Genomic DNA, 11,701 nt, shown 5'->3' with positions numbered 1-11,701 from the left:
TTCCCAAACATGACTTTGTATTCTTGTTGAGTTCCCAAACGTGACCTTTTCCGTTAAATTTCCGTTATATCTAATCGTTAATTCAATAAACGCATATCGAAATGTTTGTGGAATTCAAATTGAGGGACATCTAATTCTTTTGCAAATTTCGATCTCAAATTTGACTCATAAAGGGCTAAATTGACCCCCAAATCTTGATCGGGCTATTTTTTTTGCTCACAAAATAATGCACGTAAAGCGAAAAATTTGTGAAACGCAAATTATTTTGAAAAAATGGCTCTGTCAAGGTTTAGGGGGGTCATTTGAGCTCTTTTTGGGTCAAATTTGAGGTCGGGATTTGCAAAAAAATGATCAGATTCGCCTCAATTTGCAACCAATAAATATCTCAATTTGCATGCATTGGTTTAACAGTTAGATTTATCGGAAAAAGTCATAATTGAGAATTCAACAAGAGTACAAGGTCATTTTTGGGAATCTGAAAATCACAGGATCACCATTGGAAAACCGAAAAACTACAAGGTTACAAATGGGAATTCCCTAAAATGTATAGTGTTATTATTTTGGACAGAATATCTTAATTATATTAGTTAATGTAATATTTCCCTCGTTCTTTAATAATTGCAACATGTAGCGATTGCGCATAGCACATATGCATATAAGCCTTGTTAGTGCAACCCCCTAAGGTAGCAAAAATGGTGGTGAATAACTAAATGCAAGTATTAGCAAAATTGATTTAAGCAAACCAAAGCATGTGACTTGGTAATTCGGAAGATAAATAATTAGATAGCATAGCATAAATTCATATAACTCTTGTCAGTGCAAGCTATTTTTTGGTTACAAAACACGTGCAGGATTGTTCGCATCATCTAAAATGTCCTTGAGTCATTGTTATATCTGTTGCAAAAACTCAATTACGCCTATTAGCAAAAGAGATTAGTTCATATTATGTGATGATTAACTATAAGGGCCATACTGTTGACATGTACCATTAGACTTTACAGCAAAATAATAAGCAAAGGGTCTCTTGGTTGGGTGATGTAGTAGCATCATTGCTAGGCTTCGTAGCATCATTGCTCGGCTTCATAACATCTTCGGTGATAAGTGCGGTCCCTCAAGGGGGTAAAATCCATCCCATCTCACCCCCCTATGTTGAAAAAAGCTTTTCATACATAATCGATGATCTACCCACTTGAAATAGATACAAATAAATAATGAAATCGAGCTCATAAATAAAATATATTTTCTCTAATTCTTGTAGGTATATTACCCACTGAATCAATTTTACATTCTCATAAATCAAATAATGAATAACGTGATGGCGAAAACCAAGAGAAAAGAAGAGCTAACAGAATCTGTCATCTAGAAGTACCATCTAGTAATGCTTACAACAATCAAGAGATATTACATATTGTTTTGCCAAAAAAATTAACCTATTTCAATCCAACACTTAAACTTAGCTGCCACTCTCCTCTTCCACCAGGGGAAAAAAATGAAAAAAAAAAGCAATCTAAAATGAAGTTCGATTGAGCCGAATCTACAATAGCAATTTACTTTATTTTTCATATAAATTTTTTCTCAATGTATATACAATAGCAAAAAAAGGTTCTTGAATGACATTTACGCAACGAAAAATAGGAAGAACATCTGAAATACAATCAATACAAAGAATATCTTGATCATCAGCCATCTGTTTGAGGATATACTGCTAAGATACCTGGTCAACTGGTTCTGCGCCCCTTCAACATTTGCAAGAGTATCCTCCATGTTCTCATCAATCCTGCAATAGTGCCAAATCCAGTTTAGATCACAAATCAAGTTCACAATAGAGATGCATGTCAACTTTGTCAATAACTGCTTACGAAAAATGCACACAGCATATAATGGTATACGTAGTGTATTAATGGCGTCTATTATGTCCTTTCAGGGCTAAATGGCCAAGGACTTTAATTTTTATAAAGAGAGTGCAATTATGCTGGCTGCCGGCTGGCTTAGCACGGAATTATGCTTTCCCCTAAAGATCACATGTCACTTGAAAAGGTGTTCTCTTAAGGTTGCTCTTGCATAAAAAAAATCCAACTACACGAAAGGAGAAGAACAAAATTTGGTCGCCTTTCGAGCCACTCATGCCTGGAGTTACTTTTATTGAATATGGAAATTCGTAAGCTGCCAGAGAACTGAACTGAGTGGTAAAGTGGCTGCTGTTTTTGTTGAACCTGTTCAAGGTGAAGCCGACATATATAGTGCCACCAAGGAATTCCTGCAGTCACTGCGTGCTGCTTGTGATGAAGCTGGATTGCTCTTAGTATATGATGAGGTAAGAAGTTATCGTGTTCTGAATTCTGATTCATACCCATTATACAATCGCTCAAATTCTTTTAAAATAGGTCTTGTGCTGACTGTTGATGTGCTTCAATATGGTATGTTTCTTGTTTCCTTACCTCTGACCACCAGCTGTTTTTATCTACTCTTCCAGGATCTTAATTGATGTTTGCTATACTACGGAGAGATGCTTAGATTAGACTACCAGAGTTTTGTTTTGCGCCAGGTTGCTGAAATAGTGTGTTCTTGCTTTAGTCAGTATGCCTAGTCATGTCTTGTGGCTCATTATCTCCAAGTTCATTGATGAGGAATGGAAATGATGATGCTAGTAAAAGGTTTGAGCAGGGTATTACTGTGGGTTATTGGTGATACACAATTAAAGAGGGCCCCTGTCCTGGTATGAGTTGCACCGTGACATTCGCAACCTCTTCTATAGCAAACAAACACCAGCTTGGTATTGGGTTGAATGAAAAGGCGTGGGCTGCATTCTAGAATTGAATGCTAGTCTAGACTTCTCCCTACAACAAACCCCGTAATTCCTCGTGCATTTGATGAAAAGTTCATTTCTGATCCTTTCCTACTATGGTCAAGCTTGGAGAGCACAGCTACAAGCTCACAAAGGCCATCATTTTACCTGCAAATAACCATCATTTTACCCCCCCCCCCCCCCCCGCCTCCCCTATTCTCACCCCAGCACACACAGAATTTTTTTGTTTCCTTATAACATTGACCACATTAATATTCTACCATAACATTAATGCATAGTATACTACATTGTACGTATGGAGTATTAAAAACTAAATTAATAGAAAATGTTTGAACAAAAATATTCTTTTCTAATATCTTATGTGTCACGTCATGATCCACGGCCTACGGGTGAGATTTTGACTAAATTTGTCAAATTAGTGGTGAATTTTACAATGGATACAATTAATGGGACCAAATTGCTACCCTTAAAGTTAAGGGGGGCTACTTTAACAAACAATGAGACTTAAGGGAAATCTGCCACAAATGCCATATTTTTGGCTAATCAATGTCACAACATGTAATTTTTCTTACATAGTGGTTGTTATGACTTCATGGCTGGAAAAGAATGCAACTACACAATTCCTAATATTGACATTCTCTATACAAGTACATTAGTGGAAAAGAACAAAATTTGGTTCATATTATCAACCACATTGCAAAAACAAATTTTACATTAATTGAGACTTATATATTATCGTCACCTCAATTAATTCCTCAAATGTAACCAAATTCCAATCTTATCTCAACAAGACAAAGCAACATGTGATGTATGAGCTGTTGGAAGTATGACTTTTAGACACTCTAAATCAAACATTAAGATCTGCTATATAAAAGCTACAGTAGAAGCATTCCTCACTTTTTAATGGGTATGGATTTGGATTTAGTTGTCAAGTTATCGGGTCCAAATTACATTATCAACGTGACAATTAATTCGGAACGAAGCGAGTATCTACAGATAGGACTCACTTGTAGATCTATGGAAAGAGGGACATCAGTTTCTTCCATATTATTCGAAATTAAAACTTACCCCATCTCCAAAGCGTCGTATTCATCGTCCGCCATCAGATATCTTGGAAGCTTGTTCTCACAAAATTAAAGAGGTTCCATCCAAGTGAAGAGAAAAATCTGTAAATTATGTCTGTAAAAAAAAGTCACGAATTAATTGTATTTTTAGAAGATAAAGCAACACATACAAAGCCAGGGCGAAAAAGCAATTTTAAAACACCACAAGATTACTACTAATAGTACATAAAACAATAACAAAAGGTCTAAAATAATTAATTCAAGCCAGAAATGGAATAGCCTAGTTTTAATCACAATAACTGGAAATTAAAATTCTTGCCTTAGATTATGGAGTTTGGTAACTTTGTTCCAGGTATAGCTTTGATTCATTTGAATTGAATCTGAATTCATATATTGTTTCAATTTTGGCTGATTATGAGAATTGTAATCCTTGTCATAGAAAATTAGGAAGAGTTCTATTATCAAATTTCTCAATGTATTTAGTGACAACTTACCAATGAAAAACATCAACCATCAACAACATAGTTAAAAACGCAGCAACAACAACACATCAACAATAATCAAATTTGCAACAAAAACTACAACAGTAACACACAACCCAAACCCATCCCAAAATAATAGCAACAAATGACCCTACAAAAGTTCGAAAGAAAAGCAACCAATAAATCACTATAATATCAACTAAACCACCAAAATTAGCTAAACAAATAAATTCCAGGACACATCCATGAACACATATATGGTATACATGAATTCAAGCAAGAACATTCCAATACATTTATGAAATAAAAAAATTCAGCCACCAATTATCAAAACTGAATATTCGGAAACTGAAAATTTAGATACTTGAAGCCTAGGTAGGTGAACTCAGAAAATGAAACCCCAAAAGCCATTAATTAAGTCACATGTAATTAAAGAATTAGGAAGAGAGAATAACATCAAGAGGTAGACAAGTATTGCGGCGGAAATTTGGTGTGGATTTTTCTCTGTCCATAGAATAATATCACCTAGTAAGAGAGAAAGTGAAAGGAGGAGGATGAAGATGGAGGGTTCAAAGGAAACTGGAAGGAAAGAGAAAGAAAAGAAGCAGTGGAAACGTGGAGGGGCAAAGTACTTATAAGACTAACCAATGAACATTTAAGGCTTACAATTTTAAGGCTTACAAAAATACAAACTACTTATAAGACTAACCAACAATTTACGAGGTCGAGGCTGATGAACCATGTCCGAGAAGGCAGACTGATAAGGCAGCCATTTTATGGCTGCCTTATCAGTGGAAACGTGGAGGGGTAAAGTACTTATAAGACTAACCAATGAACATTTAAGGCTTACAATTTAAGGCTTACAAAAATACAAACTACTTATAAGACTAACCAACAATTTACGAGGTCGAGGCTGATGAACCATGTCCGAGAAGGCAGACTGATAAGGCAGCCATTTTATGGACTGCAGTTGCTCACCCTAGAAGCCAAATACATAAAGTAATTAATAGCATAAATCAGCTAAGAAACAAAATGATATAAAATTAAGCAAAGCAATTGTGGAACAAGATTCCAGTAAGAAAAGGAGTCCACATGTAATAGCATTCCATTACTATTAGCCCTTTCTATTACGTAGCAGACGTTCTCCCTTAGTTATCATGTATCATGTATACAGTTGGGAAACTATCTAAAGTTTTTCTATCCTGCAATGTCAACAATCAGTCTTTTGAGTCTTGAATCTGAGCACCATGCCTCCACAGAAAATAACCGATGCAGTACAAACATAAAAAGTGGATGTTGACCTTCATTTTTTAAACATAGTGTTCGAGTTGATTTATTTATGCACTCTGTTTCATTTTAAGAAATTATTCCTACTTCATTTTCTAGACGAAAACCTTTTTTTGCTCAAATAAACCGAAGCACTCCAAGCTTTAAACTTGGTTTCACTTCAAAAGTCAAAGCTACGAGGTCCCTGTTGGGTTCCGGATCTGATACAAGATGGCAATTCAAAATTTGAGGGGAATAATAAAGCAAAATTCTAGAGACACCGCAATAACATAAACATCACTCAATGCATGGTTATAGTTAATGGTAGAAGGTCCCTGTTACTGTTAGTTTCTTGGCGACTTCTTCTCTTTCTTGTTCAGATACATAATGCTTTCTCTTCAACGAGAACAGGTTCTGTTGCTTTCTAATTATTGGTTCATTAGTTGCTAAAACAGCAAAAACCTCCTTTTCTAGTGAGAGTTATGAGCAAAAAGCATGCAATCAATTCTCTAAGGTCCTTAATCATACTTTTTTTTCATTATTAAGTGTATAGGCTCTATCTTCTAATTGATGATCAAACCAAAGAGCTAAAGGTCATAAGCTTAATGTATCACAATCTACATCATTGTTTTCACAATAAGAAAACTACAATATCTTGAAACGGGGGTAATTTCATCATCTCATCATTGTCAACCCCAGATATGAATGCGTAAAGAGATCATACAAGCCATACACAAAAGAATCTGGTTAGGATAAAGCAAGAAAGGTTGAAGGCGACATAAATCAAGGGAACAAACAATAGCAGATCCACAAGAGACATGGGATTGTCTGAGTTTAGCATCCCACCTTGAATTTTAACTAAAGAAATAAAGTGTTCAATTGACGAAATCAACCAAGACTATAACAAGATCGACAAATTCGTAGTCGAATTGATGACATCGAAACCTCAAAACTCAAGAGTGGAACAACGAAAACCCTAAAATAGCAGGTTACCTAATATGTCTTTCATTTTTAGTATGCAGAAGAGAAACTCTAGAAGTATATAAAAAGAAAACTCATTTATCATGTTTACTAAAATTAAAACATCTTATTTCCTAGGGAAAAAAATCTCTTTACATTACCAGAACAAAATCTAATCTTACCCATAGTATAGTTGTGAATACATATGTGTGCCATGTGCTTTCTTCAAGGCCCAACTCAAATCCAGGCAAGAAATGCTTTATTGGCATAAAAATTGAATCAGAAGATCTGAAAAACAAACACACAATTCTCCTAGTCATGCCATTTTGAAGCGAATTCTCCTAACCTGTAACAAATTAGCGAATCCCACCCACTTCCTCATTCATAATTTGGCATTCCTGTAGACGTAGCATGTCGTGGAAATCGTATATTCTTTGCCCATCTCTAACAAATTGGCAAACTCCATCCATTTTCTCTCCTCATCTATTGACTCCTTTTTGGAGAAATCACATATAAGTTACTGATGAACATGTGTCATCTCGTATTATCAAGGGAATGTCAATGATGAACATGTAGTTGGAACTTTTAGGTGATTTCCGTAACATTTTTCCACGATCGAAATCTCCTATCGAAAAGTCCCTCCTTGGGATTCAATCATCCATCTGTCAAAGACTTTTTAAAGACAAAGAAATCGAGTTCTACCATAATGTAGTAGTTGTCGAGGGCGAAAGTTCAAGTAGCTAATCTTACGCCCAACCAACAATGTTAAGCAAGAAGATTCATGCTTAACACACTTGGACATCAATGATATATTACAGCTCTACAAACTTAAAATCGAATAGATAATTTAAAGTCAACAAGATGATTCTCTCGAGATGCACAGCTATAATGATACTATTGTTAATGAGGAAATTGATCATTTCAAGCCTAATGGTTTATGCTTACCATTTACTGACTATAAGATTTGATTATCTATTTTCACCCAAATTATAAAATATGATAGACATAAAAAAAAAATCTGATTCAATTAAATCGATTCAAGGTGTATCTAAGATCATAACAAATCCAAAAAAAAGACTAAAAGTTACCTATAGCATCATGGGTAATTCCTAATAAAGGGAGTTCAAATTTACCAAAACATGGACATCAACCAAAACACGAGATACAACACTTGGATAGCAATACAACACGAGATAGCAAACAGCTGTACATCATAAGATTTTTTTTATTGAATGAGATAGCAAACCAAAACAGCAATACAAAACAAATCAGTTTAATTAAAGCAGATTTTTTTTACATCAAAAAAACATGAGATAGCCATACAACACAAGATAGCAAACAACAGCAAAAAAGGAAAAATTAGAGCAAAATTGAAAAAAAAATGGGAATAAATTTGAGTAATACCTGAGCCAATGAATTCCACGAACACTTGGATGATTGAAAATATCGAATCACTGGTAATTTTCTAAAAATTGATTAAAATAAACTGAAAATTGAAATACCCAATTGAATTTTAGAGTAAAGTTCAGGAAGAACCACTGTTTAGTCGCTGAGTTAGAGAGAAGGAGAAGTGCGTTAAGAGAAACATTAATCTACACTAAAAAAAATAAATCTGCAACAACTCTTCAAATAACTAAATAATTTACACCAAAATTAAGACTTTATTAAAAAATAACAACCATCCATAAACAAAATCACCAAACCCTAGAAAACCCAAAAGACAAAACACCAAGAAAATGAAAATTAAGGGTGAAAAATTGTAGAATTACCTGCAAAGAAGCGAGCTGGGACTCAAGGGAATCAAAAGCGTAGCAAATGTTCAAAAGGGCTTTTGAATATCATCTGTTTCTTCAGCAGTTTCTGTAGAAGAAGGAGAGCTAGTTGAATCTCTACTAATTTGAGCTCCTTCAAGATGAGATTGAATTGGAATTTTTGTTTTGTGAATGCAATTGGCGATTTTGTAGCGCAATATAGGAGGCGCTGATAGGAAATGAAGAGAGGAGAGAGAAAAGGAAATGAAGATTGAGAGAGAATGGCGGGTTCAGAGGAAAACCGGAAGAAAAGAAAACACGTGGCAAAGGGAGGGTAAAGGGCAGAAATGGCAATGCACTGTTACTAAGGAACAGTAGCTTGAACTCCCCACTTTTTAATGGGTAATGGATCCATACACTTTCTTTTTTAGTTTGTTTCTTTTTAATCTACACATTGTTGTTTTTTCTATTTTTGGTAACATATTACATTTACTTTCTCCTCTTTTTCCATCCATGTCATTCACTTTTTAATACTAGAATTTTTTGTGAATTTTTTTCAAAACAAAAACTCGATTTTGTTCGGCGTAAGAGTCAAGATTTGAACATTAGACATACGAAATATAATTGTTTTTAGTTGCAAAATTTGATTGGTTTAGTTTATGTCACTTAAGTCTCTCACCATTCTTTTTGTTTCTTTTTTTTTTACTTTTCAAAGTTAAACTCTATGAACAAAATTGAAATTTTATTGATTTATTTATGATTTCTAATATTATAATTTTTTAGTTGATTTTTGAATTATGTACAATACTTCATAAATTGTAAAGAAAGTGGACACTTTGATTTCAAGTCAATTTTTTCATAGGTTGTAGTTTGTAAGTGAATTTTTAAGTTTTTGTAAAGTTCTCATTTTAGTGATTTACATAACGTAAATTATGCAATTTTATGATTTTAGTTGACTTGTGAGTGATTGTTATAATTATATTTTTGGTATTTTTGTTTAAAGTCCCCTTTGATTCGTACGTGAATTTGTAATTTAGAATGGGAAGGGGGTACCATAGTCTCTTCATTCGGGGACACCATAGCTCCCCCCTTCCCTTATATAATAGAGATATGTTGTACTTTAATTCTTGAATGATAGTTTACATAAACCTTTTTACCTTGTTAATTAATTACTATTATATAATATAAAAAGATAGGTCCAAATATATGTTAAAATTTCATTATACATAGGAAACACTATAAAAAAGTAAATAATTTTTTTCCTTGTCTAACTTCTAAATTCTGATTTCACTACAAATACACCTCTATTTTTTTTATCATGACCCACCATTAATTGTGAATGGTTCTTGAGAATAGTGATTGGTAAGTAAATTTTTGTAAATGTTTTTGTATGTATTGACGTTCTAGGTTATTAGTTTTAGTTTGTATGCTAATTTAAGTTTTAATAAAGTTTCCTAATTATTTGAGTGATTTGCGTGATTTTTATAAAATGGTTTTCTCAATTGTATGAGCGATTTGTAAAGTTTCTTCTTTTAAGTAATTTGTGAGTGATTTGTGAGTGAGTGTTGTAAATTAATTTTTGGTAGTTTTCTTTGAGTGCCAATTTTGATATTGACATTGCTTTTGTAATTTAGAAAAGGAAGGGGGGCCGAAATAGGCGTTTCAAAAGAGAACACCGTTGCTCCCTCCTTCCCTTATATAATAGAGATTTAACCCACCCTTTTGTCTGTCTCCGAGCTTTTTGAGTTTCTCTCTCATACTTTTGTACTTCTTCCTTGGTTCTCCCTCAAAGTGAAGTAAATAAATTAAAAAGAAATGGAGGAAGAGATTTTCCATTGAAAATTTGTTCTATATTTGATAAGCATACATCCCTATTTAACTAATTGAATTCTAGTAATATTTCACTTCAGTAATTAGATGTTCATTTTCGTAATTGGATTCTGGTAATGTTCTACTTCAACAGTAAAATGTTCTATTTTGTAAATGAATTATTATGTTATACTTTCTACTGTAAAATGTTCGTTTTCGTATTCGTAAATGTTCTATTTTATATGTGGGAGCAGAATTCTCATTGGGCTCATGGGAGCACAATGCACGCATTATACTAAGAGTTCTAAATGTAGCTCGACTTTTAACAGACTTTTGTTATGAAATCTACAACGTGTAGGGGCGGGATACCATTATGGAGCTCTTGTTTAAATTCTCAATTTAGAGTTTAGACCCTTTACTCGTGATAAAATGCAATGGGAGAAATGAAGCTGGAGAGCCTTTTTTTTTTTTTTTTTTGACATCAGATAAACTTGCATTTAATAAAAACTGAATTACAACCTAGGGAACATACTAACCAAACATAAGAAAATCATCTTGAACAGAATTAGTTACTAAAACAGGGGGGATGGGGCATAACATTTCTTCCGACAAGGATAGCAGACGTCCTCAGTAAAGCAAGATGGACTTCTCTTGGATCCAATGCGCACCCTGCAAAACAAAGGGTTAGAGAAAGAGATACCTCGACGCTTTACCGTATTCTGTTGGCTTTTGATACTGGAGTGCAAACGAGAGGAGATTTTCATCTTGCTGGTAGACTGATTGTTGACCCGTAAAGTAGACTTTGTCGGCGAACAAAAGGAGGAGCTTGGAGGTAGTAACAAAGAGACACAAGACGACTTTTTGGAATCCATACTTGTAGCCGCTACATCGGGGCCGAAAATTGGAGTTTGTTTACACTGCTCGTACCCTTCCACATGGGAGTGTCTGGTCTCCATAGGTGTATGGTAATTTATAGTCGTGCTGCAATCCATCCCTTGTGATGGATTTAAAGTTCGTATGCTGATGATTTGGTTTTGGGAAGAGCAATGGTAATGCAAGGTTCTCCCCGCTGACATCACCCTGTACATTGAAGGGGTGATATGCAAATAGGTATCCTGCGCTTTCCGATTTGAAAATCGAAATTGGGACCCTGTAGATTTCGTTTTTTTCCTGAAGTAGACTCGAGGACTGAAGTAGAAACTTTAATGTCGTTAGCTGTTCCAACGACATTCATGGTCACCTTCTCGGAGAAGGTTTGATTCTTTTCCACTGAGATAGTGGTGGTACCCTGGTAGGATTTCCTTTCTCCTACCTTTCTCCTTTTCTCCTCCTTCCCAAGGAGTGAAGATGTACTCAAGACTTCATCCTCACGGACTATTTGAGCATTAATATCAACACAAGTTGAAGACAGGCCTAACATGGACGATACTTCATTAAAATTTTTTTTGAAACTCTCCATTATTCGGGTGAAGTTTAAGGGCTTGAACAAGATTTAGTAACGCTATGTGAGATTGGCTAAGCTCCAAAGCTGCAACAGCTCGCCTAAAATAAGCTTTGGCATTG

The 11,701-nt window shown here is 34.6% G+C and overlaps 2 long non-coding RNA genes across 2 annotated transcripts; both read right to left on the bottom strand.

Annotated features, from left to right (window-relative positions):
* Window positions 1–859: 859 nt before the first annotated feature.
* On the bottom strand, window positions 860–5,132 carry LOC130589370 (uncharacterized). Its single transcript, XR_007269211.2, has 3 exons — window positions 5,062–5,132; window positions 3,875–3,985; window positions 860–1,777 (listed from the first exon to the last, which is right to left on the bottom strand). It is a non-coding gene; the product is annotated as an uncharacterized LOC130589370 (long non-coding RNA).
* A 115-nt stretch (window positions 5,133–5,247) lies between these two features.
* LOC104890651 (uncharacterized) lies at window positions 5,248–9,483 on the bottom strand. The gene is made up of 3 exons (XR_008967273.1): window positions 6,925–9,483; window positions 6,761–6,835; window positions 5,248–5,331 (listed from the first exon to the last, which is right to left on the bottom strand). It is a non-coding gene; the product is annotated as an uncharacterized LOC104890651 (long non-coding RNA).
* Between the last annotated feature and the right edge of the window lie 2,218 nt (window positions 9,484–11,701).

Source organism: Beta vulgaris, chromosome 8 (assembly GCF_026745355.1).
Source record: "Beta vulgaris subsp. vulgaris cultivar EL10 chromosome 8, EL10.2, whole genome shotgun sequence".
Lineage (NCBI taxonomy): Eukaryota > Viridiplantae > Streptophyta > Magnoliopsida > Caryophyllales > Amaranthaceae > Beta > Beta vulgaris.
The sequence above is the reverse complement of the archived record's forward strand: the minus strand, read 5'-3'. Positions and strand labels throughout refer to the sequence as shown.